General features: G+C 36.9%; 1 protein-coding gene across 9 annotated transcripts in view; it reads right to left on the reverse strand.

Moving 5' to 3' along the window:
* Positions 1-23148, reverse strand: part of ZC3H12B (zinc finger CCCH-type containing 12B) — a 359165-nt gene that overhangs the window by 34232 nt on the left and 301785 nt on the right. The window contains exon 1 of one of the 9 annotated variants that reach the window (XM_079124099.1): positions 18011-18038. The exons of the other annotated variants lie outside the window; for them this stretch is intronic. The gene's annotated coding sequence lies outside the window, so the exon portion shown is untranslated. Of the gene's footprint in view, positions 1-18010; positions 18039-23148 lie in introns of those variants that run through there. 9 annotated transcript variants of the gene reach the window in all.

Here is a 23148-nt window from a genome sequence, read left to right on the forward strand (position 1 = left end):
TGGGCTCTTCCATTATTAGAGCCAGACTGGTATGGCTAAATTGGTCATGCCCCTGCTTCAAAGGATAATTGTCTCCTATGGTTCTTCTATTAAATAAGTTTCTTAGTGATTAATTACAGCCAGCCAAACCCTCTGACAGAAACCCTTTCCCTCACCCATGCTGGACGTGGAAGAAACTGGATAGGTTTACTAATAAGAAACTTTCTCTGCATTTTGTTTATCTGAGAAAGTCTATATTTTGCCTTCTTTGAACAAGAGGTTTTGTTGGATGTAGAATTCTTGGTTAATTATTTATCCTACAAGAAATTTAAATATGTGATGCTACTGCCTTATAGTCTCTGTTATTTCTACTGAGAAGACAATAATAAGTCTTACTAGAATACTTTTAAAGTGCCATGTCATTCATGTCATTTTTCTTTTGTAGCTTTCAAAATTTTCTCTCATTACCCTATGTACATGTATGATTACATGGATGGTGTGACTCTACATTGTGCACAACCAGAGAAATGAAAAGTTGTACTCCATTTGTGTACAGTGAATCAGAATGCATTCTGCTGTCATGTATAACTAAATAGAACAAACAATAAAAATATTTTCTGCTTGTCTCTGACTTTCCACTAACTAAATGTGTTAGTTTTTGGTTCTCTTTGTGTTTATCCTTCTTGGATTTTATTGAGCTTCCTGGATTTATAGGTCATTGTATTGACAATAAGTTTAGAAAGTTTTTGGCTATTGTGTCTTTGAATATTTTTTTCTTCTTTTGTCATCTTTCCTTCTAGTTCTCTCATTATGTATATATTGGTATGTTAATGTTGTCCCACTTTTCTCCAAGGGTCTGTTAATTTTTCTTCATTCTATTTTTTGGTTTAAATAATTTCTATTGTTCTATTTTCAAACTTGCTAATTCTTTACTCTGTCGTTCAGATCTAATTTTTTCCTTCTAGTGATTTTTAAAAAAAATTAGTTATATTAATTTCAAAATCCTAAATTCCATTTGTTTTTACTTTATAATTTGTCTTCATTTACATTCTCTATTTACATTGCCATACTTTTCTTAACTTCTGTAGTCATACTTTACTTCTTTAAAGATATTTATAATGGTATATAAGTTCTCCGGGGCTGCTGTAAAACATTGCAATAAACTGAGTGGCCTGAACGATAGAAATTGTCTCATAGTTCTGGTGATGTCTGAGATCAAGATGCCAGTAGGGGCATCCTCCCTTTGAAGGTATGACAAAAGGATCAGTTCTCGGCCTCTTTCCTAGCTTGTCATATTTCCTTGGCTTGTGGCAGCATAACTCCAGTCTTCACATGGCCTTCTCCCTGTGTTCTCACTGTTCAACTTTCCACTTTTATAAAGAAATGAGACATACTGAATTTTGGACCCACCCGGCTTCAGTGTGATAGTATCTTGACCTAATTAATTTCAATCTGAAATAAAATTATTTCTAAATAAAGTCATAATCTTAGGTTCTGAGGATTAAGAATTCAACAAATGAGATTTTTGTGGGGGGACATAATTCAATTCATAACAAATGGCTAACGTGCAATTTTTTATGTTAAATACAATGTCTTGTTCTCTCACAGGCAACTTCTATTGCCTTCTGTTTTTCTGGTATTTGGGTCATACTATATTGTTCCTTTGCATGCCTCATACTTTTTTGGTTGGCAACTGGATCTTTTATATTACATATTGAACCAACTTGAGATACTGGTTATGTCATGTTCCTAGAGTTTGTTTTTGTTATTTGATGTTTATTTAGTGTCTGGAATATTTTAGTGAATCTATCCTCCATTCCCACAAAGAAGAGCCTCTGATATTGCTCTTCAAGGAGGCACAGATTCTGGAGTACCTGTAGTCACTCTGGGATAATAATACTGGTAGAGGTCTCTTCCTCTCTTTTCCTGACCACCTCTAGCTATTTGACTCTACTAATTGCTGCAGACTATCCTAGTGCTTTCAGCAGTGCCCTTGGACATATACTGCACTAAAAGGAATAATATCAATAAAATAATTTCTGATCAGTGTTTGATATTTGTTCTCACACCAGCTGCATTCTTATTACCTAGTTCTCTTCTGTGGGCTAGTTGGCCTATTGTGTAGGCTGCTGCTTCATTATATCTACAATTATTCTCTTAATTGCTCTTCACCACAAACTTCACTGCCTTCTTGTTAAAAATTATAATTATGAACACATATTAATTGCACAAATTAAAGGGGTTTAGTGTGATATTTTCATATATACCTATATTGTGTGTTGATTATATCTACCTACACTTCTTCTACCCTCTCCTTTCCTCCCCTCCACCATCTCTCTGGTCCCCTTCTAAGTCTAGTAATCACTCTTCTACTTTCAGATTTTCTTCTTATTCTTCTATTTTCTTTTGCTTCCACATATGAAAGAAAATGTGCAATACTTATCTTTCAATGTCTGACTTATTTCACTTAACATGATATCTTCCAGTTCCATCCTTTCTCTTGTAAATTACAATATTTTGTTCTTCTTTATGGCTGAATAATACTCCATTGCCTTCACTGCTCTTGAGGACATCCTCTGATTTAAAATTCTTCAAACACTGTTGCAAATGAAGGCAGTTATTTTGGATAAAGATTGAGTTATCTATTTTATGGCCTGCTTCTACTCCAGACAAAATCTCAGTACCAGACCTCTGGAGCTGGAACTATAGAAACTTTGTTTATGAGTCCATTGGCTGATGCCAGAGATGACTGAGTAAAGGGGCTAACTGGTATCCACAGGACTTAATAATTAAAGTCCTCCTCCCTTAAAATTACCCTTTGGTGTACAGTCATATGGAGCATCACATTTTTTTGTTCGCTCAGGGAGGTCTAGCCACATACCTCTTCAACATATTTCTTTGTTACCAATTTTTCAATCACATACCTTACAAGTCTCTGAGCATTTAACTAATCATTGGCTATAGCCCATGGTTTAATATACAATCACATATGTTCCTATTCTCCTTTCTTTTTTAAGTTTTTTATTAGTGCATTATAGTTATATATGATACTGGGGCTCCCTTTGACATAATTATACATGCATGGGACATAATTGCTCCATTTCAGTTTCTAGTACTTACTCTTTTCCTTATCTTTTTCCCCACTCTATTCCCCTTCCTCTACTCTATTGGTCTTCCTTCTATTTATTTAGCTTTTTAAATTGGTTCTTTAAAGAAATACATAGAGGGGAAATTCACTGTGGTATATTTATATATGTGTGTAGCATAATTTGGTTACTTTCAATCTCCTTTCAAGCAAAATGAATAACCATGTATGGTGCTCAAAGTGCTGATCACTCAGAATATTTCTCTTTCCCACTGTTCTTCAGGGATATACCAGAAAGGGGCTGTAGTGTTGCAGCTGTCTATTCTTGGGTGGTGCATGTACAGCATTCAGAACCATCTGTAAACTAAGCCAGAGTCTTCTCTTCCTCTGGCAGTTGATCCTAGAGTACTCCACATGTGACAATAGGTGCAGACTTGGAGAGAGATGTAGCATAGAAGAAGTAGGAACCATGGGAATTTGGGGACACTTCTCCATGTAACTTATATTTTCTGAGGACCTGCTTGAAGCCTATAATGTATACACCACTTCCATTTTATAAAGGAGTGCTGTCATACATATCTAACTTTGTGGCTTTCTGAGTCAAATAACACGTAATTCCTAATGGGAAATTAAGACCACATGGTAACTTGGTGGCCCATGTTTAAGTATCAAGTCTCTACTAAGGCCCAGTATCAAGTAAAGAGCTGTTTCTCAAATGGAGAATAGTTATCTGTGAATGATGGCAGGAACTTGTCCAAATACTGAATACATATACTGTGATTCATCTAGAGGCTTGACAAAGGCTCCAAAAAACACACCCATCTGCTATCGACACCACAAATGCACTCGAATCTGTTGGATATTATGGCCTGTGTTGCAGAGCAGCTTGCAGATAGCCTGTAGCTATTGCAGAACTTTTTTTTTGTTCTGAGCCCATTCAAAATTAGCAGATGTTGGGGTCACATTATAAGTGGGCCAAGTAACACATCAAAACGAGCAATACGTTGCCTCTCAAATCCAAAGAGGACTCATAGGTATTGTGTCTATTTCTTGGTTTTAGGAGATACAAAAACATATTTTTTACCTGCTGCACACCACTAGACACCTAGAAATTTTTCTAAGGTAGAGAGTCCTTGAATTTTAATCATATTTATTTCCTACCTTATGACACAAAAATATCTTACCAATAAGTCTAGTATATTTGTTTCTTCTTGATCACTAGGTATAATCAGTGTAGTCATCAACATAATGGACCACTGTGATACTTTGTGGAAGGAAAAAGTAATTGAGATTCCTGCAAACTAAATAAAGACACAGGGCTTATGAGTTGATATGTACCTGAGGTAGAAGTGTGAGGGTGTATTTTTGAAAGAAATTCTGGTTGCTCTTATAGATAGGTATGGAGGAAAAAGCATTTATCACATCAAAATAAGCATCTCTACAGGTAGCAAAAGATGTTTTTCATAAGCATCAAAACTATACTTAGTATAGTAGACATAATTAAAGTCATCATCTGGTTAAGCTTATGGTAATCTATTATCATTCTCCAGAATTTTTTTGTTTCTTTTTTAATGGTTTCTATCTCTGTTGACCTACTCCTTTTGTTTATTTATTATTCCCTTTGTTTCATCTAGTTGTCTGTGTTTTCTTGCAGCTCACTGAGTTTCTTGACAATGATTACTTTGAATTTTTAGGCAGCTCATAGAGCTTTATTTCAGCTTCTTCTTCTCCATCTATTCCTCCTATTCATCCTTCCAGGGTCTCATTATGTTGCCCAGATTGGTCTTGAACTTCTGGGGTCAAGCAATCCTCCTGCAACAGCTTCCCTGTTACCTGGGGTTACATGTGAATACCTCTGTGTCCAGATAATCTCTATTTATTTAGGGTTTTATACTGGTGCTTTATTTGTTCCTTTGGTGGTGTCATGTTTTCCTCATTATTCAAAGTCCTGTGGATAGGCATTGTTGTCTTTGGATTTTTAAAAAGTAGAAGCATATTCCAATCTTTGCAGACTAGCTTGGGCTGAGCAATCCCTTCATCAATCAGCCCATCCAGAAATGCTGGGAGTACTATCATTGGGGGTCCATGGGTGGTATTGCTTTTGGAGTCTTCAAGTGGGCTGGCATGGTGCCTGAGTCAACAGGTGGTGGGCCTGATATCTGAGACCACTGAGACAGGTCTAAAGCTTGGGTCCATTTGGGCAATCCTGGGTCCTGTGTTCATATGGGCTGGCTGTGTGCTGGGTTTACTTAGGTGTACCTCTCAAATGGATCCACAGGCATGACCCTGAAGTTTGTTTATGTCAGGACTAGCCTCAAGCCTGAGTTCATAGGGCCCAACCTGGTGCTGAGGCAGGGCTTGAGTCTGAATCTGTGGGGGCTAGCCTGCTGCTAAGACAAGTCTTAAATCTGGGGTCCAAAGGATGGATTTGGATCCTGAGATATGGGCGCCATCTTGGCCCTGAGGTAGGACTGATGCCTGAGTCCATGGGGGCTGGTCTGGACCTTGTTTGTAGGGGTTGGCCTGGAGCCTTGGTCTACATGGGTAATGGTTCTGGACACTTGGCCTGTGTGGACTGCCTACACCAGGGTCTACTGGGTAAGTAGGAGCAGGCCTGGATCCTGGGTCCACTAAAGCCTAGGGCTACAGGGGCTGACCTGAAGTTCAGGGCACGTCTAGCCTGGGTATATGGCGTCTAGCCTAAAAGACAAGTCTGTAGGTGCTTGCTTGTACACTAGGTCTGCAGGGGCTGACTTCAATCCTGGAGCCACAGGGACTTGACTGGAAGCTGGGTCTACGAGGATGGGTCTGGGTTCTACAGATATGGAAGCCATCCTGGAGACTTTGTCCACTAGAATATTGGGATGTGGGGGCTGACATGGAACTAGGATCTGTGGGTGCTGGTCTGGGATGAGTCTGGAGACTTGGTATGAGGATACTGTCCTGTAGCCTGGGTTGAAGGGGCCATCCTGGAGCTAAAGGTCTAAAGCTTGGTGCCATAGCAGCTGGCCTGGTGCTAGGTTCCACTGGGACAGACCTGGTGCTGGGGTTTGAGATAAAGTTGAGGATTTACTTCACTATTCATGATGAATTTCCTGAACTTAGGGGAGGGGTGATATGGGCAAGGTGAAACTGTTCTTTTTACTCTGGTCAATGTATCTTATTTTGGTGTTATTTACATGTACTGTGTTTTCTTACTTGGACATTAGCTCCTGTGAGGTATTTTCATGCATGAATATTTGTTCAAATTGCTGTTGCTGCAAGGCTCAAGAAGAACACTGGAAAATCCTCTTCTGCCATCTTGATGTCCATAGGGTGAATTCACTGTCAATGTGGTGAGAATCACTATCTGTGCATCTTTCAAATCCTTGATGGTGACACTATTTTCTTTTTTTCATATTGTAATTTTCACTGGTTCATAATTAAACAAGATAATGGGAATCATTGTGAAATCTTTGTCGTGCACATAGTACAATTTGATCAATTTATTTCCTTAGTACCTACCTTGCCCTTCCTGCTTCCCTCCCCCAAACCTTTCCTCTACCATACTGATTTTCCTTCTCTTTTCCCTCTTTTCTCTCTAGCTTCATATATGAGAGAAAATATATAACCCTTGACTTTCTGAGTCTTACTTATTTCTCTTAACATGATGCTCTCCAGTTCCATCCATTTCCCTACAAATGACATAATTTTGTTTTTCTCTGTGAATGAATAAAACTTAATTGTGCATATATACAACATTTTTAACCCATTCATCAATTGATTGACACCATGCTGGTTCCATAATCTGGCTATTGTGAGTTGTACTACTATAAACATAGGTATGTATGTATCTCTATAGTATGCAAAGTTTAATTCTTTTGTTTAAAAACCAAGGGGTGGTGGAACTATTTTCTGAAATCTTCACAGGGGTGAGGTACTGCTTTGGGTTTGCTATTTTTGTAGGTAAAGGCAGTCGTAGTGGTTTCCTTTTTGCCTTTCCTATCATATAGCCCTCACTCTACAGGTAAAGAAACAAATGTGGGAATTCTTCCACTATGTATATTCCAATTATCCATTCTGGAACAGGGAAAATTATCACAGGGTGTATTTGGGGACATGCTGGGCCCATTGTGAGTTGGACTTAAGCTAAAACTCCATTGATCATGTGACCTCTATAAGGTCCTACTCTGATGACCCAAGTTACCTTTTAAGTCTCTTAGAATTAGGGTCAGTTCAGATTGAATGCCCATTAATCATATAAAAGGTCTGATTATTTTCTTTTCTCCAAAGGAGTTACTGCACTAAAAGGCCCCTTTGAGAAAGGGTGGGGGAAATATTAACAGCATAAATTTTGGGTAGTGTATTAGGGTTTTTCCTCAAGGGGATGTGGCCTCCATTGCATTCTAGGGGTTCTTGGCCTGCAAATTAGTTAAAGTCTGAGAAGTGATTGAGGGTCTGTCACTATTTCTTATGATTCAATTTAGAATTTTATTCATCTGTCCTGGAATTTTTCTGTTTATACAGATTAGGTAAGAATTTAGCAAGTTTCCTGTATATTTCACTTCTAGGAACACCATTATTAACTAGTCAACACCATAGGTCTGTATGAGTCAGATTATTCTGATTGTTTCTTTTTCTCTTCTTACTATTATGGTAAGCAAACCCACCTTGTCATTGTCAGTTTAGTGCCATCAGTTGGCTATTGCTACCCTGGGATCCAATTATTCCCATTGTACTTAGGTTTTACAATTCAGTGGCTACAGTTCCCATTATCTGTCTGACCTACAGATAAAAGCAATCACATAGCTCAAGGATGGTTATGAAAAGTGCACATGAATACAACTGATGTTTGTGTATAAAAATAACCATCACAAGTCAAGAATTCTTTGGATGGGTAGACTAGTATCTCTCAAAATCATCCATTAGAGCATTGGTTTTCTACACAATGGGCCAGGGTTTTTACTCTTTAAAGAAAATAGTGATCTTCTCTCCATTTGCAAAACAATTAAGATAACATTTTTCTCAATTTGAAATTCCACTTCCATACTGTAATTTTTGACACCTGCAACAGCTTATATATTTAAAATTCAAAATAAAATACTAACAAATTTTACAAAATCATATACTGGACTATTTTATGTTTAATAAAGCTAGCTCATGAAATTCTAAAATAAAAATCAAGACTTCAGGTATTCTGCCACCTGAAAACATTTGAGACTCACTGGGATGGATGAAAGAGGTGAAAGAGATGGGTAACAACATGAGGGTAGCAGAAGAAAAACTACTAGATGGTACAGTATTAGATGGTACTGTACACAAGAAGTTTGCAGTTTGTGTCTATGGAATTAGGAGAAACTATTTCTGACTAGTTAATAGTAAGGTATGTCCCAAATATAGTAATTTACAATTTACAAAGATTTTACAGATATTCAGATTCATCCTCATAACAAATTGTGTCAATAATGACGGCTTCTAATTATTGAGTACTTACTATATACCAGGCATTTCTCTAGATGTTTTACATATATTATCTGTAATGCTTATAACAACGTAGGTTTTATATCTTAATCATACTGAGGAGTAAATAAGGCTCAGAGAATTTAAGTAACTTGTCCACAGTTATACACCTAGAAAAAGTAGATTCTTAGATTTGAATGTCAGGTCCTTCTGAACCTAGTTCTACTATACTATTGTAATAAACTGAAAAGAGGAAAGAAATTAAAAGGGAAAGGAAAGTATCAAGTACATGCTACTACAGCTTATCTATAATAACTTTAAGGTTGCCACATTTAGAAAATAAACTAAAATAATTTTTGAAGTCCATTTCATAAAAACAACCTTAACCCTGGCAACCCCCCAAATCAACACACACACTCTGGAAGATTCAAATGCTACACTGAAGAATTTCAAGGGTACTGGGTTCATTTTAGAACTGATGCTATGTAGCCATTTATTCAACAAGAAATGGGAGAAATTAAAAGTTTTCTAGACTGCAGAAATAACCATTTATTGACTGTTATGGTTTGCATGTGGTATGCTCCAAAAGTTCACATGTGAGACAATACAAGAAGGTTTGGAGGAGGATTGATTGGGTCGTAGCCTTAACCTAATCAGTGAGTATCTGATGGGATTAACAGAGTGGTAACTGGAGGCAGGTGGGGTGTTGTTGGAGGAAGTGGTTATTTGGGGGCGTGGCTTTGGAGTATATATTTTGCATTTGGAGAGTGGAGTCTCTCTCTCTCTGTTTTCTGATCATCATGTGAGCTGCTTCCCTCTGCCATACTCTTCTGCCCTGATGTTCAGCCTCACGTTGAGCCCCAAGGAGTGGAGTCGGCCATCTATGGACTAAGACCTCTGAAATTGTGAGCCCTCTGCTAAACTTTTCCTCCTTTAAAATTGTTCTGACTGGGTCTTTAAGTCTCAGCAGTGAAAAAGCTGACTAAAACATTGGCCTTTATTCTTTGTTGGCATATCAAACTAACATGAACTTTCTAGGGAATGTTTTAAGTAATTCCCAAGGTAAATACTGAGGAGTTTTGCTGAATGATATCCCATACCAAGGCATTTTCTTTCTATAAGGAGAGGTCTAGGTATTGCCAAACTAGGGATAAGCACAAGGCTGTCCAAGTCCAATTCACTCTTGAAAAGATGAAATACTTAGTATCATTATTCAGAGGGAACAAATAACCATACCCATGGAAAAAGGCCTAGATTAATAATTGACACCTTTAATAAGAGAGAAAAGAAATACCGATAGTAGGACTAAGATAGAAATGTAGCATCTATCTTAGCTCTAGAGAATGATGTAATCTCTCAGAGAATTTGGACCACCTTGGTAGGGAAGCTTTGCTATTCATTCCCTATTGGAAAAGTACTTAACATCCAGCAGGACAGATTAAAAGTTTTGAAAAGTCTGACAATATGACAATGAATCTAGGATGTAAAGCTTATACGATTTTACCCATAGGAGAGCGCTCCTTCATTCTGTATTTAAAGTCAAACTATCTCATATCGTATGGTCAATTTTTAACTCAAGATTTTTAATTTTAAGAAATAATATAAAATGTTAAAATATCTGATTTTGGAAAAAACAGTATGTTTTGCAAAATCAAGAGATACTGATAATGTTCTTAACTCATAGAAAAATTTTGGGTACAAAAGATTCAAAACCAAAGTAAAATAAAAGGTTCTAGGAACTTGATATTCCAATAGTTTAGTCCAGTAGTAGTATAGATATCACCTGATAGTCCATTGAAATGCTGAATGCTAGGTCTATTGAGATGATGTACATTTTAATAAAATCCCCAGGAAAGTTTAAGAAGCGCTGCTATAGGGCTGGGGAGATAGCTCAGTTGGTAGAGTGCTCGCCTTGCATGCACAAGGCCCTGGGTTGGATCCCCAGCACCAAAAAAAAAAAAAAAAAAAAAAAAAAAAAAAAAAGCACTGCTATAGGCATGGGGAATTTTTCTAAGTAAGACTCTTGACTATTTTCATCAGGATATTATGGGGTATTGGTTAAAAAATTAAGTCTCTTAGGTATTACATTAAGTAAGATAAGCCAAACTCTGAAAGTCAAGGGTCATGTTTTCTCTCATATATGGAACTAGAGGGGAAAAAAGGAAAAAAAAGGGGAGAATATTATGAAAATAGAAGGGAGACTAGCAGAGTAGAAAAAGGGGACTGGGGGAGGGAGGAGGAGAGGGAAAGGGTAGGTACTGGGGAATCAAACAAAATTATATTTTTCTATTGTGTGCATGTACACTATTAGGTATAACTATAATATGCCAATAAAATTTTAGGCTCTTGGATCCTACCTCTGACCTACTAAATTTTATCTCTTGGAGTGAGACCCAAGAGTGTGTATTACTAACAAGTATAGTAGTAGGTCAGTAAATCTTAAACTTGAGCATACATCAGAATCACTTGGAAGTTCTGTTGAAGTCAAAGATTTCTGGGCTATACCCCAGAAATTTCTGATTTAGTAAGTCTGGAGTAGGCCTGAGATTTTCATTTCTAAAAAGTTTTTTGGTGATTTTGATGCTACCAGTCCAGGGATCACAATAGGAGGACCACTGCCTAAGACATAATTTTAATGAGTTTAGTTCTCTTTGTTTCCCTGTCTATATTATCAGGAAAGGGAGTAACCAGAGACAGCTATATCACCAAGAGCAAGAAGCACCATCTGACTGAGAATAAGAGGAAAAACCATAAAATAGGGACATAAGAAATAAATGAACATATTTTTCAGAGATTAACAAGTGTAACCACAAAGAAACTTATGTTTCATTTCTGCCCCTTACCTATGACTGCCACTCATCAGTTCTTAAGAGCTATCATTGTATTTTATATAATGGTGATGTATAATAATGGATGTTCATTAATAATGACCTTTAAGCCAGGCATGGTGGCACACACCTGTAATCCCAGAGGCTCGGGAGGCTGAGACAGGAGGATCAAAAGTTCAAAGCCAGTGCTCAGAAAAAGCAACTCAGTGAGACCCTGTCTCTAAATAAAATACACAAAAGGGGCTGGGGATGTGGCTCGGTGTTCAGGTGTCCCTGAGTTCAATCCCCCATAATCCCTCATCCCTCAAAATAATGACCATTAGTCATCAAGAAGATGTTTAATTCTGTTTAGATTATTATTTTAAGCAGGATAGAATTATATATTTGAGAAATATTTCCATTGGGGAAATTTTTAAACATAAATGCTTAAATTGCATGATAAATTCAATTTTGAAAACGACTCTGGATTTTCTAAACAATGCAGGATAAATTAGAATTATGTGAAACTGGATTTAAGGAAACCTGAGAAGGTGGCTATGACAATATCTGACATTTCATGAAAACAGTGTCAACCCTGGCAACCCTAAAAATCAACATAACCCAGTTTGGAAAGCCCAATTACTACACTGAAAAATTTCAAGTGTATTGGGTTCACTTAAGAACTGATGCTCTGGAGCAATTTATCCAACAAGAAATGGGAGAAATTAAAAGTTTTCTAGAATGACATTATTAACCATTTATTGGTAAGTTCATGTTTTCATGTAATATTCACAATAATACTTTGAAACCTTACCACTATTTCATAGAGGATAACTATTTAAACTAAGGTTCAGAGAATTAAACTGCTGAAGGCCACACAGTTAGTTAACTGGTAGTGAGGCCCAAATTTGAACTTAGTTTTATCTGATACCATTTCCCTATATTATTCTGCTTTCTTTATAGGGCATAAAGCAGCTCAGAAGAGAAGCTGGAGAGAGACAGCTCTCCTGGGTCTTTCCAGGTCATACTCCTTATAGTATTTCTTTTAAGACAGGTATTCAAAATTCATTAGCCTGAGTAGTTTCTTTCACTTACGGAGGACAGACCAACCATAAAATCATAAGAAATATCTTAATGTTCCTGTGTGTTACAACTTATAGATATCATTTCTTCCTCCTTCACCTCTGTGAATTTTACTGTTGCTTGGAGCCACACTACCTCATCTTATACCTGATGCTTCTGGCCCCAGGCCCCAGTTTTTCAGTGATATCACAGAAGGGCTAGTGGGGACAGCAGATGCAATCATAGACAAAGAGAGAAAAAGTCTTAAGCCCCATGTGGCAGTCTTTCCTCTCCCAAACCCCTATTTCCATACTCCTTGGGCTAATCTTCAAAGTCCTTTCATACTATCATTCTGCTCCTATGATAAGTGATTCAAACATTGAGATTGATTGATCTTCTCAAATAGCTCATCTTATTCTGCATCAAGTATTTGGTCCCTACCATTTGCAGCTATGCACACATTCAGTTTTCTATGTGAATGTTTTAGTGTAGGACCTCTTTTTCTCCACATTTTCTATACTTGCTGTCAGTCAATATTGTTTAAAACCTTCAAAAGGTCAACATGTTTGCTTGATTCTAGATGGGCAGCTGAGTCCATAAGGAAACCTGGAAAAATAAAAGATATTTTCATAGCAGACTTACATATAATGCCTACCACTGCAAGTTACAGGTGGATGACTTGGAACAAGTCATTTACTCTATCCAATTTATAAAATGGAGACAATAACAACTATCATTCTTATCTCACAGAATGTCTATGACCTCTAATAGAATAACAAACTCAAAAGTGCTATAAAAGGTATAAATAGGTATATGCATATAAATTGTGATTGTTAATACAAATCTGTGTTCCTGATATTTCATGTGTTTCTTTGAAATGTCTGTTACTACTAATAATTAGATTCAATAGTATTCCTTATTCAAAATGCATTTATCAAGCTTGTGATTTATTACATACATTGCAGTAAGCGTTAGGAATACATTCCAGGGAGTGTCTCAATCACTTTAGATACATTAATAGGTTAGCTAGCGTTGTTTATGCTGGGAATTGAACCCAGGGCCTCTTGCATGTTAGGCAAATACTCTACCACTGAGTTACACCCCCAGTCCTTAAGCAGCATTTGGTGAGGGTGGAAGAAAGGTGACTGGCCCAGGAATTCAATCATCCATTCTTAATGAGGATAATTTAAAAATCAAATTTATCATATTAAACATGTGGGAGTCATACCAGTAAAATGGCAGAGTAAGCAGTTCAAAACTTCTATTCTTCTATAGAAACATCAAAAAAGATAAGTAAAACCTGTCAGAAACAACTTCATTGGAGTTCTGGAAAAAGTCAATGTTTGCAGCAACAAAGGAAATGTGAAATCAACAAGAAGCACATTTTAGACTAGTTGGAAAGATTTGTGGCATTTTTACTCATCCTTGACCTCTGTTCTCCCTGGCTCATCTGTGATTTGAAGATGGCAGTCCTCACTCCCAGTGTAGGATATTAACGATCCCTAGTTCTGGAGTGAGAAGAGCAGACCTCATTCCAATTTATTATGTTAGTCTGTTCTATTTTGTTTGGGAGCCACCTGAAAGACTTATGAATGATGCTCATATCTGTTTTGCTTAACTCCCCATGGAACTCGCACGGGGAGGAATTTGGCAGTCATTGCTTAAAAACCTTGTAAGGAGGATGAAAAACCCACAAACATCTGGGCCAAAAGATTAAAATAAAGACATAAGATAGACTGTCTAAACCTGGGAGGAAAAGTAAGGAAGAGAGTCTCTTTGGGAAATTAGGGCATCCAGAAGTGCCTGTGCATGATGAAAAATTTTAAAAATGCCATATAGGGCTAAGGGTGTAGCCCAGTGTTAGATAATTTGCCTAGCATGCTAGCATGTATGAGGGTTTGATCTCCAGCACTAAAAAAAGAAAGATAAGAAAAAGAAAGGCTTCTGCAAGTTTTCTCTAGACTCAGTGCAATGAGTAAGTAAAAGGTACTACAGAGTTGTAACACTGCAGAATTAGTGCCCCAGCACACTTAATCATCAAAGACTTGGAGGTATGTTTTATGTTTTTAAATATTTTTAACTCTCGGAACTCAAAGAATATTGTCAAAATTCTAGCTGAACTCGAGCTAAAGTTACAGAGACTTCAGTGGTCACATGACAGAGGCATAAAGTCTTTAAAAATAATTTCAAAAATTCACAAAATAGAGAAACAATAATAGCATTCAACAATCAAAACCAGCAAACCTTGGTATTAGGGGGATAATGTGATTTCCAGAATTAGAACATTATAATATGTGGACAGTCAATTATCAACAAATAAACAGTAAAATTTGGTGCACACACAGGAAAAAATGGATAGAAACTGTTCCCAAGGAAACTTAGATGTAGGATTTACTAGACAAAGATTTTAAATCAAGTGTTTCATAATATTCAAACCATGCACAAAGAAGTAAAGATAACCAGAAAAATGTATAAAATGAGTGTATCAATAAATTAACAGAAATAAAAAATTAAACAAATATAAATTGTGGAGCTGAGAATTATGATAGCTGAAAGGAATAATTTGCTAGAGAGATTTAATGGCACATTTGAGCAGGCAGAAGCAGGAATAAGGGAACTTAAAAATAGGAAAGTTAAAATGATTTATTCTGAAGAGAAAAAGGAGAAAAACAAAAGAAATTCAAGTACACCTTGAGGAACCTGTGGGACACCAATAAATGGGCTAAGATATAGTGATGGAAGCCTCAGAAGAAGAATAAAAACAGAAAACGGTAGAATAATATTTGCAAAGATGATGGTCAAACAACTTTGAAATTTGATGATGAGTTCACACATCCAAGAAACATAACAAATTCTAAGAAGGATACATTGAAATAGATCCACACTGAAACACATTATAATCAAACTGTTGAGAAACAATGATAAAGAACCTTGAAAGCAACAATACTTATGCGACTAATCACAGGAAAGAAGTTCTCAGTAATGTTAATCACCAATTTCTCATCAGAAACCAATGGAAGTCAGAAGTCAGCTATAAAATGCTGAAAAAGAATATCAAGAATTAGATGTCCTGTAAAACTATCTTTTTACATTGAAGGTCAAATTAATACTTTTCCGATAAAGAAAATCTGATTTTTTTTTCCCTACCAGTAGACTGCCCTAGAAGAAATGATATAGGGAGTATTTTAGATTGAAATAAAGGAAGCTAGGTGGTAACTCGATGCCATGTGAAGAAATAATAATTTCTGGGAAGCTAACTACATAAATTAATATAAAAGCCAATATTATTTCAATTTTGGTCTTTAACTCTACATTGTATTTTCTATAATATTAAAAAGACAAACACATAAAATAATCAAAAAGCAAAGTTATTGAGTGCACAAAGTATACAGATAAAACTTGTGACAACAAAATAAAGGGGCAGATCACTATAGGAATAGAGTTTTATATGCTTTTGAAGCTAAGTTAATATCAATTCAAACTATATCATTATACATTTAGGATGTTGCTTGCAATCCCCATGGCAAGCACTAAGAAAATATCTAAAAATTAGGAAGAACAGAACAAGATGGCTAAACAGGATTCTCCAGTAGTCATCCCCCACAGAAACATCAGTTAGAACAACTGTTCCTGCATGCAAATACCTACACTAGAGTGAAAGAAATCGGGTGAGAGTTTAAAGTATTTGGTTATAATGGTTAATTTGAATTGTCAACTTGATTGGATGAAGAGATGCCGATGATTAAGAGGCTTCTGGGCATGTTAATGAGGGTGTGTCTAGGAATGATTGGAATGTGGGGTAGCCAACTAAAGGGGAGACCCTCCCTAAGTGTGGGCAGCACCCTGCAATAGGATGGTGACTTGGATGAAATAAAAGTTGAAAGAATAAGGAAGCAGATGAAGATGCATGCTTGACTTTTCTTGAATGAGTTCTTGATTGCTCCTTTGATTGTCTGAGGATATCAGACTCTCGATTCTTCACTCTTCCAAAGTGAACTCTGCTAGTGATTCTCCGGGGAGTTTCCAGAAGCCATCTCAGACTAGGGTAGCACTGTTGATCCCTCTTGTTATGGGGCTTCCACCTCTTGGACTGCACTTCTACTGGTTCTTCCAGCTCTCCAGCTGCAGATGGTCATTGTGGACTATCTAGCTTCTGGTCATGTAAGCCAATCTAATAAATCCCCTTTTTATAATCATACCTCCTGTTGATTCTGTTCCTCTAGATAGCCCTGACTAATACACTGGTTGTATAACAGTAAGAAAAGATACATTGAAGAAAATAGGAAAGACAGTTTTATATTACCTGTCACAATCCACCCACTCGCAACCCTAGGAAGCACAGTCTGGACAGTGTTATGATCCTCCTGGGGAAAGAAGGAAAGTAAGCATAGAACTTTACTTTGAAACCCAATATTAGGCCCCCTCAATAAAACGTAGCTTTGGACAAATCTCCATGGTCACTAACTCCAGGCCAGTACCCACAGACTGAGTCTCTAGGGCCACTCAAGTACCAGATAGGAATGTGAAATCATAATGAGAAGCACTCAAGTTCTGGCCATATTATTGCTGGCTGACTGCACTGGCCTTGGGCTCAGAATCAACTACAATGACAGGCAGATTTTGGCAGCTGGGAGCTTGGGTTCCAGCCTGGCACAAATCTCCAATTTTGTAATATTATAGACTGGTGTCATGTTTTTTTGTGGTAATCCTGGACACAAGACATCCTCTAACCCTGCAATAGCTGTAACAGTCATGGACTTAAGGAGTAACACAGAAGACTTGCCTAAAATTTTTAGATAGGCTTATTATAGAAGAAATGTCTTCAAATGAAGTCAGGCTGAAAAGGTTTGAATCAATGCTTCTTCCTTCAATGCACACTGATACATGACCAGAAGGATCAAAAACAATCAGGGAAATATAACATGACTAAACAGATGAAACAAGGTTATCAGTGACTGACCTTAAAGAAATAGAGATATACGAACTACTTAAAAAAGCATTAAAAGGAGCTATTTTAATGATGTTTTAACTTCAAGAAAATATGGATAAACAGTTCAGAAAGTTAGTAGAGAAATTTAACAGATTGAAAGAATAATAATAATGATAATGTAAACAGAAATCTTGGAGCTGAATAATATAATGAACAAAATGAAAAATGCAAACAAGAAAACCTGTAAACCTTAAGAATGGTAAATTACTTGGTAATAAATTATAGGAGAAAAAATATGAAAGAACAAAGAAAATATGAAGGAACAAAAAGTTTAAAGGATTTGTGGGACATCAAAAGAGCAATTTTATGAGTTATTGGCATTAAAGAAGGAATGGAAAAAGATAAAGAAATAGTAAGCTTATTTAGAGAAATGAGAGCAGAAAACTTTCCCTATTTGGAAAAAAATATATGAACAGATATAGGAAGGTTAATGGTCTTCGGTCAGATTCAATTCATATAAGACTAAAGCAGCAAGAGAAAAGGAGCAAATCACTTAAAAGGAAGTTCCAACATACCCAGAAGCACACTTCTCAGCAAAACACCTTCAGAGTATTAAACAGAAAATGAGAACTGAATCAAATGGTACACTATGAAAAAAAATAGAGATGAGAGATTTAAGATGGCAGATGAGAGGCACCCAGCACTTACCTGTTTCTCCACAAGCCAGTATGAAAACAACAGGAATGGGCTGGGGATATAACGCTATGATAGAGCACTTGCACAGTGGGCAAAAGGACCTGGGTTTGATTGCAAGCACAGAAAAGAAAGAAGCCTATAAGTGTAGCTGCTTGTTGAGTACTGGAATGTAGATAGAGACTTGGAGGTACCCAGAGATTTTTTGATAGTGGAACAATGGGAGAAATAGAGCACCCCAGCACTGATCACATGGCAGCAAGTAGAAGGACCACATGGTGGGGATATAGGTGAGGGACAGAGAGTGCCAGCAAACTCCACTCGAGCTGAATTTGGCACCCTATTGACATTCTACACAGACAGGAGACCTGGAATCTGCATAGCCAGCTGGTACTGGATAATTTCTCCATATTTTGCATATTCTCACAGTGCTGCAACAGGGAGCCATCTTGAGAAAGATCTTACAGTCGGAGATTACTACACTGGTAGTCAAAGGCCTCTTTATTTTCCTGGGACCCTGGAAGCAATATGATTGCACTGGCTCAGCAGGCATCCACCTCAATTCAGTTTGGCCTCGGGAAGAGACTCAGACATTGGCCCATTGAGAATTCTATGCAGTGGGAAACCAGTCTGTAATGTTGAGGAGAAGAGAAGGTACTTCCCTTTCAAATCAGGGGTTTGGGAGTCCAGCTATCAGAGGCTGGGGAAGTGAATCAGTCATTAATGATTTCACAAATGGCCAAGTTTGATAACACCAGAATCAAGGGTGGCACATTGAGGAGGCCCCAACCCCCTTCTCAGTGCAGTTCTTTTGTGACTCCATTGCTACTTTCCACCTTCAGAGGAGACTGGGGATATGCTGCAGAACCAGGATTAGCACTCCATTAGCGTGTGTAGTCCAAAAAGCCTCAGAAAAAAATCTTTGGGAGCTCCACATTCTGTGCAATGACAAGTCATAGCACCTGTGTTACCTCTGCCCTTGAAGCTCATAGCCCTAAAAGCTCTGAAGAGAATCTTTGCCAGACTGAGTTTCACATACTGGGCTCAACTGCTGACATACTGCAGCACTTCCCCTACCCTCAGAGGGCACATCCCAGAAAGCTCCAAAGAGAATTTTTACCTGGGCCATTCTGCTTTCCATGCTAGCTAGATCCAGTGAGCAAAGCAGTTGAGAAGAATTCCAACTGGCTTCAGCTATAAATCTCTTCCTCTAGCCACCAGGGGAGCACAACAAAGGAAAAAAGAGTGGAATGAATAACACATAACCTTTGCTCTATCCATTGGGGAGGGAGCCTGCCTATGAAGACTCAGAGAATCTATGATCAGCATAAATTGTGTCCACTCTCATTTTCCTTCATTCAAGTACTTAAGCTAGGAGGATTTCTTTATTTTCCATAAATACATTTTTTGGTTGCTGTTTTGTTTCTTTTTTATAGCCTCTTTTTAACCTTGAATATTTCCCTTTTCCCTTTTTACTGGCTTTCCATTTTTCTCATCTCTTCTTTTGAATTTTTAATTATTTTATTTTCCCCTTTTTATTAAAATTTTATTCTATTATCTTTAACTTTTGTGTTATATTACATTATATCTTCCTTATCTTTTCTGTATTAGTAGTTGTTGCTGCTGTTATTGTCTTTTCATTTGGTGTTTATTTTACCTGTTTTTGGATTGTTTTTCTTCTTCACAATTGGCTGGGGATCAAGTCTGGGGCTTTGCATGTGTTGGGCAGGTGCCTGCTACTGAAAATATTTCCCAGCCCTTCTGAGAGGAATTGCACCTTGCTCCAGCCATGACATACTCCTGCTCAAACGTTAGTGGATACTTCAACTTAAAGGGAAAAAAAAAGGGGGTAGGGGAGCTCCAACTGACAATCTGTCCCCACGTGAGCATGACTAAGGTGAATTTGGGGACCCATTCCTGGACACTCATCCTCACAACAACAGCAGAAAGAAATAAATGATGTGAATACCATATCTATGAAGGTCTTTAGCATCAGTTGTTCCCATACCTGATTAGATCCAACAGTGATGACAACACTGCAGGTGAGTGTCACAGAAGGGGAGCTGTGATTCAAGTCCTGGCATCTCCCCATGAAACAACATGATCTATACCACTATCTAAACAGAGGATAAGGGCTGGGGTTGTAGCTCAGTGGTAGAGTGCTTGCCTTGTACATGTGAGGCACTGGCTTCAATCCTCGGCACCACATAAAAATAAAAATAAAATAAACAGAGGATAAAAGCTCCAGGGCCTTCATATCAATTAGAGCAGACAGTACCAAAATTGTTTTTAAGTAACAAAACCAATGTCAACAGTACTTCAGGAAATCCCTGTCATTTTGTACAGAGTTCCACTACCATTTTAGGAGTAACCACAGAGGATACACCCGGTTTACACTGCTGTCTATGCCATATCTGCCTGAACCATCAGAGAACCCACTTTTGTGAGACAGAAAGTAGGTTCCTCAGGTCCTAACACAGTAAGCACTGTATCAAAACTCACTAACCATGGTGAGATAAGCCACAGGGAATCTACGCTGTGAAGACCAATTGAACTCAACACTACACAGAAAACTGATACCCCAAGATACATCATCAGGGAAGGCTGCTCATTAAGAAGATCCTCATATGAAAGTGGAAGAGATACCCATTTCAATAGATGGACAAATGTCAACATAGAATTACAAGAAATATGAAAAAAATGCACAATATATTTTCTGAAGTTCATAATGTTGTGGCAATAGATTCCAAAGACATCAAAATGGGTGAAATGCCAGACAAAAAAATTCAGAAGAACGATTGTTTGAAAAGCTCAATGAAATCTAGGAGAATATAGAAAAACAGTCAAACGAATTAAGGAAGATAATGTAAGATATCAAACAACATTTCAATAGAGATTTGAGAAAGAGTCAAATAAAAATCTTAGAGAACTAATTAGAACAAATTAAAAAAAATTAAAAAATCTTGGAGGGCTGGGGTTGTAGCTCAGTGGTAGAGTGTGAGGCACTGGGTTCAACTGTCAGCACTGCATGTAAATAAATAAATGTCCATCAATAACTAAAAAATATTTCAAAAAATGTAAATGAAAAGCTCAATAAGTGAGATTTAAAACTCTAGTTGAAAGCCTCAAGAACAGACTACTTGAAACAGAAGAAATAATATTGGAGTTTGAAGAGATTTCTGCCAAAATATTGCATCTGGATATCAACAAAGAAAAAAAAAAGAATGAAGAAAACATACAAGATCTCTGGAATACCAGTAAAAGATGAAACATCCATACCATTTGCATACTCTACAGAGAAGAGCTACATGCAGAGTGCATAGGTAATATATTCAAAGAAATAATAGTAGAAAAGAAAAATAAAATTGACAAAACTTTAAGCCAACCAAAAGAAACAGAGAGAGGATACAAATAAATAAAACTAGAGGTGAAAAGGGTGAAATTTCAACAGATACCATTGAAATTCAAAGAACTATTAGGGAATATTTTTAAAAACTATTGACCAATAAATTAAAAATTCTAGGAGAAATGGGAAAGTTTCTGGACATATATGTCTTACCAAAATGGAACAAAGAGGACATAAAAACAAAAATAGATCAATAATAATTAAGAAGATTAAATTAGTAATGAAAAGTTTCCCAACAATGAAAACTCAGGACAAGATGGATTTATTGCTGAATTTTAACAGATGATTAAAAAAACTAACACTTCTGCTCCTCAAACTATTCCATAAAATAGAAAAGGAATGAAACTTTTGGAACTCATTCTACAAAGTCACTATTATCATGCTACCAAAACTTGATAAGGACACAAGAATAAAAGAAAACTATAGGCCAATATCCCTGATAAGCATAGATGCAAAAATCCTCAATAAGATTATCAACCTAACAAAAGAGATAAAGGACCTCTACAAGGAAAACTATAGAACACTAAAGAAATAAATTTAATAATACCTTAGAAGATGGAAAGTCCTCCCTTGTTCTTGGGAAGGCAGAATTAATATTGTCAAAATGACCAAACTACCAAAAGAGCTATACAGATTCAATAAAATACCCATTAAAATTCCAATGACATTCTTCACTGAAATAGAAAAAGCAGTCATGAAATTCATTTGGAAAATAATAAAAGCAATAATTAGTGAGAAAAGCAAAGCAGGAAACATTATAATACCGGACCTCAAATTATACTACAGAACTATAGTAAAAAATAGCATGCTACTGGCACCAAAACAGAGATGAATACCAGTGGAATAGAATAGAAGACACAGAGACAAACTCACATAGTTATCTGATAATAGGCAAAGGTGCCAGAAACATATATTGGAGAAAAGAGCCTTTTAAACAAATGGTGATGAGAAAACTGGCAATACACATGTAGTAGAAAGAAATTTAACCCCTGTCAATCAGTCTACACAAAACTCAACTCAAGTGGATCAAAGACATTGGAATTAGACCAGAGACCCTGAACCTGCTAAAAGAAAATGTAGGCCCATCACTCCAACATGTCCGCTCGGGAACTGACTTCCTTAAAAAGACTCCTAAAGCAAAAGAATTTTAAAACAGTTCAACAAAAGGGATGGCATAAAACTAAAAAGCTTCCTCATGGAAAGGAAATAATAAAGAGTATGAAGAGAGCCAAAAGAAAGGGAGAAAATCATTGCCAGTTGCTTCTCAGGTAAGGCCTTAATATCCAGGGTATATAAAACACTCAAAAAACTTGACACTAAAAACAGATAGTCCAATCAATAAATGGATAAAGGAACTAAGCACACTTCTCAAAAGAAATACACATGATCAAGAAATATATGAAAAAATTTTCAACATCTTCAAGCATTTAGAGAAATGCAAATTAAAACTACATTGAGAATTCAATTGAGAATGGCAATTATCAAGAATACAATTAGCAACAAATATTGGTGAGGATGTGGGGAAAAGGGTAGCCTCATACATTGTTGGTAGGATTACAAAATGGTGCAACCACTCTGGAAAGCAGTATGGAGAGTCCTCAAAAATCTAGAATGAAACCACCATATGACCCAGCTCTCCCACTCCTCAGTATATATCCAAAGGATTTAAAATTAGCATACTACAGTGACACAGCCACATCAATATTTATAGCCACACAATTTACAAGAGGTAAGCTATGGAACCAAA

The sequence above is a fragment of the Sciurus vulgaris genome (assembly GCF_902686455.1).
Source record: "Sciurus vulgaris genome assembly, chromosome: X".
Taxonomy (NCBI): Eukaryota; Metazoa; Chordata; class Mammalia; order Rodentia; family Sciuridae; genus Sciurus; species Sciurus vulgaris.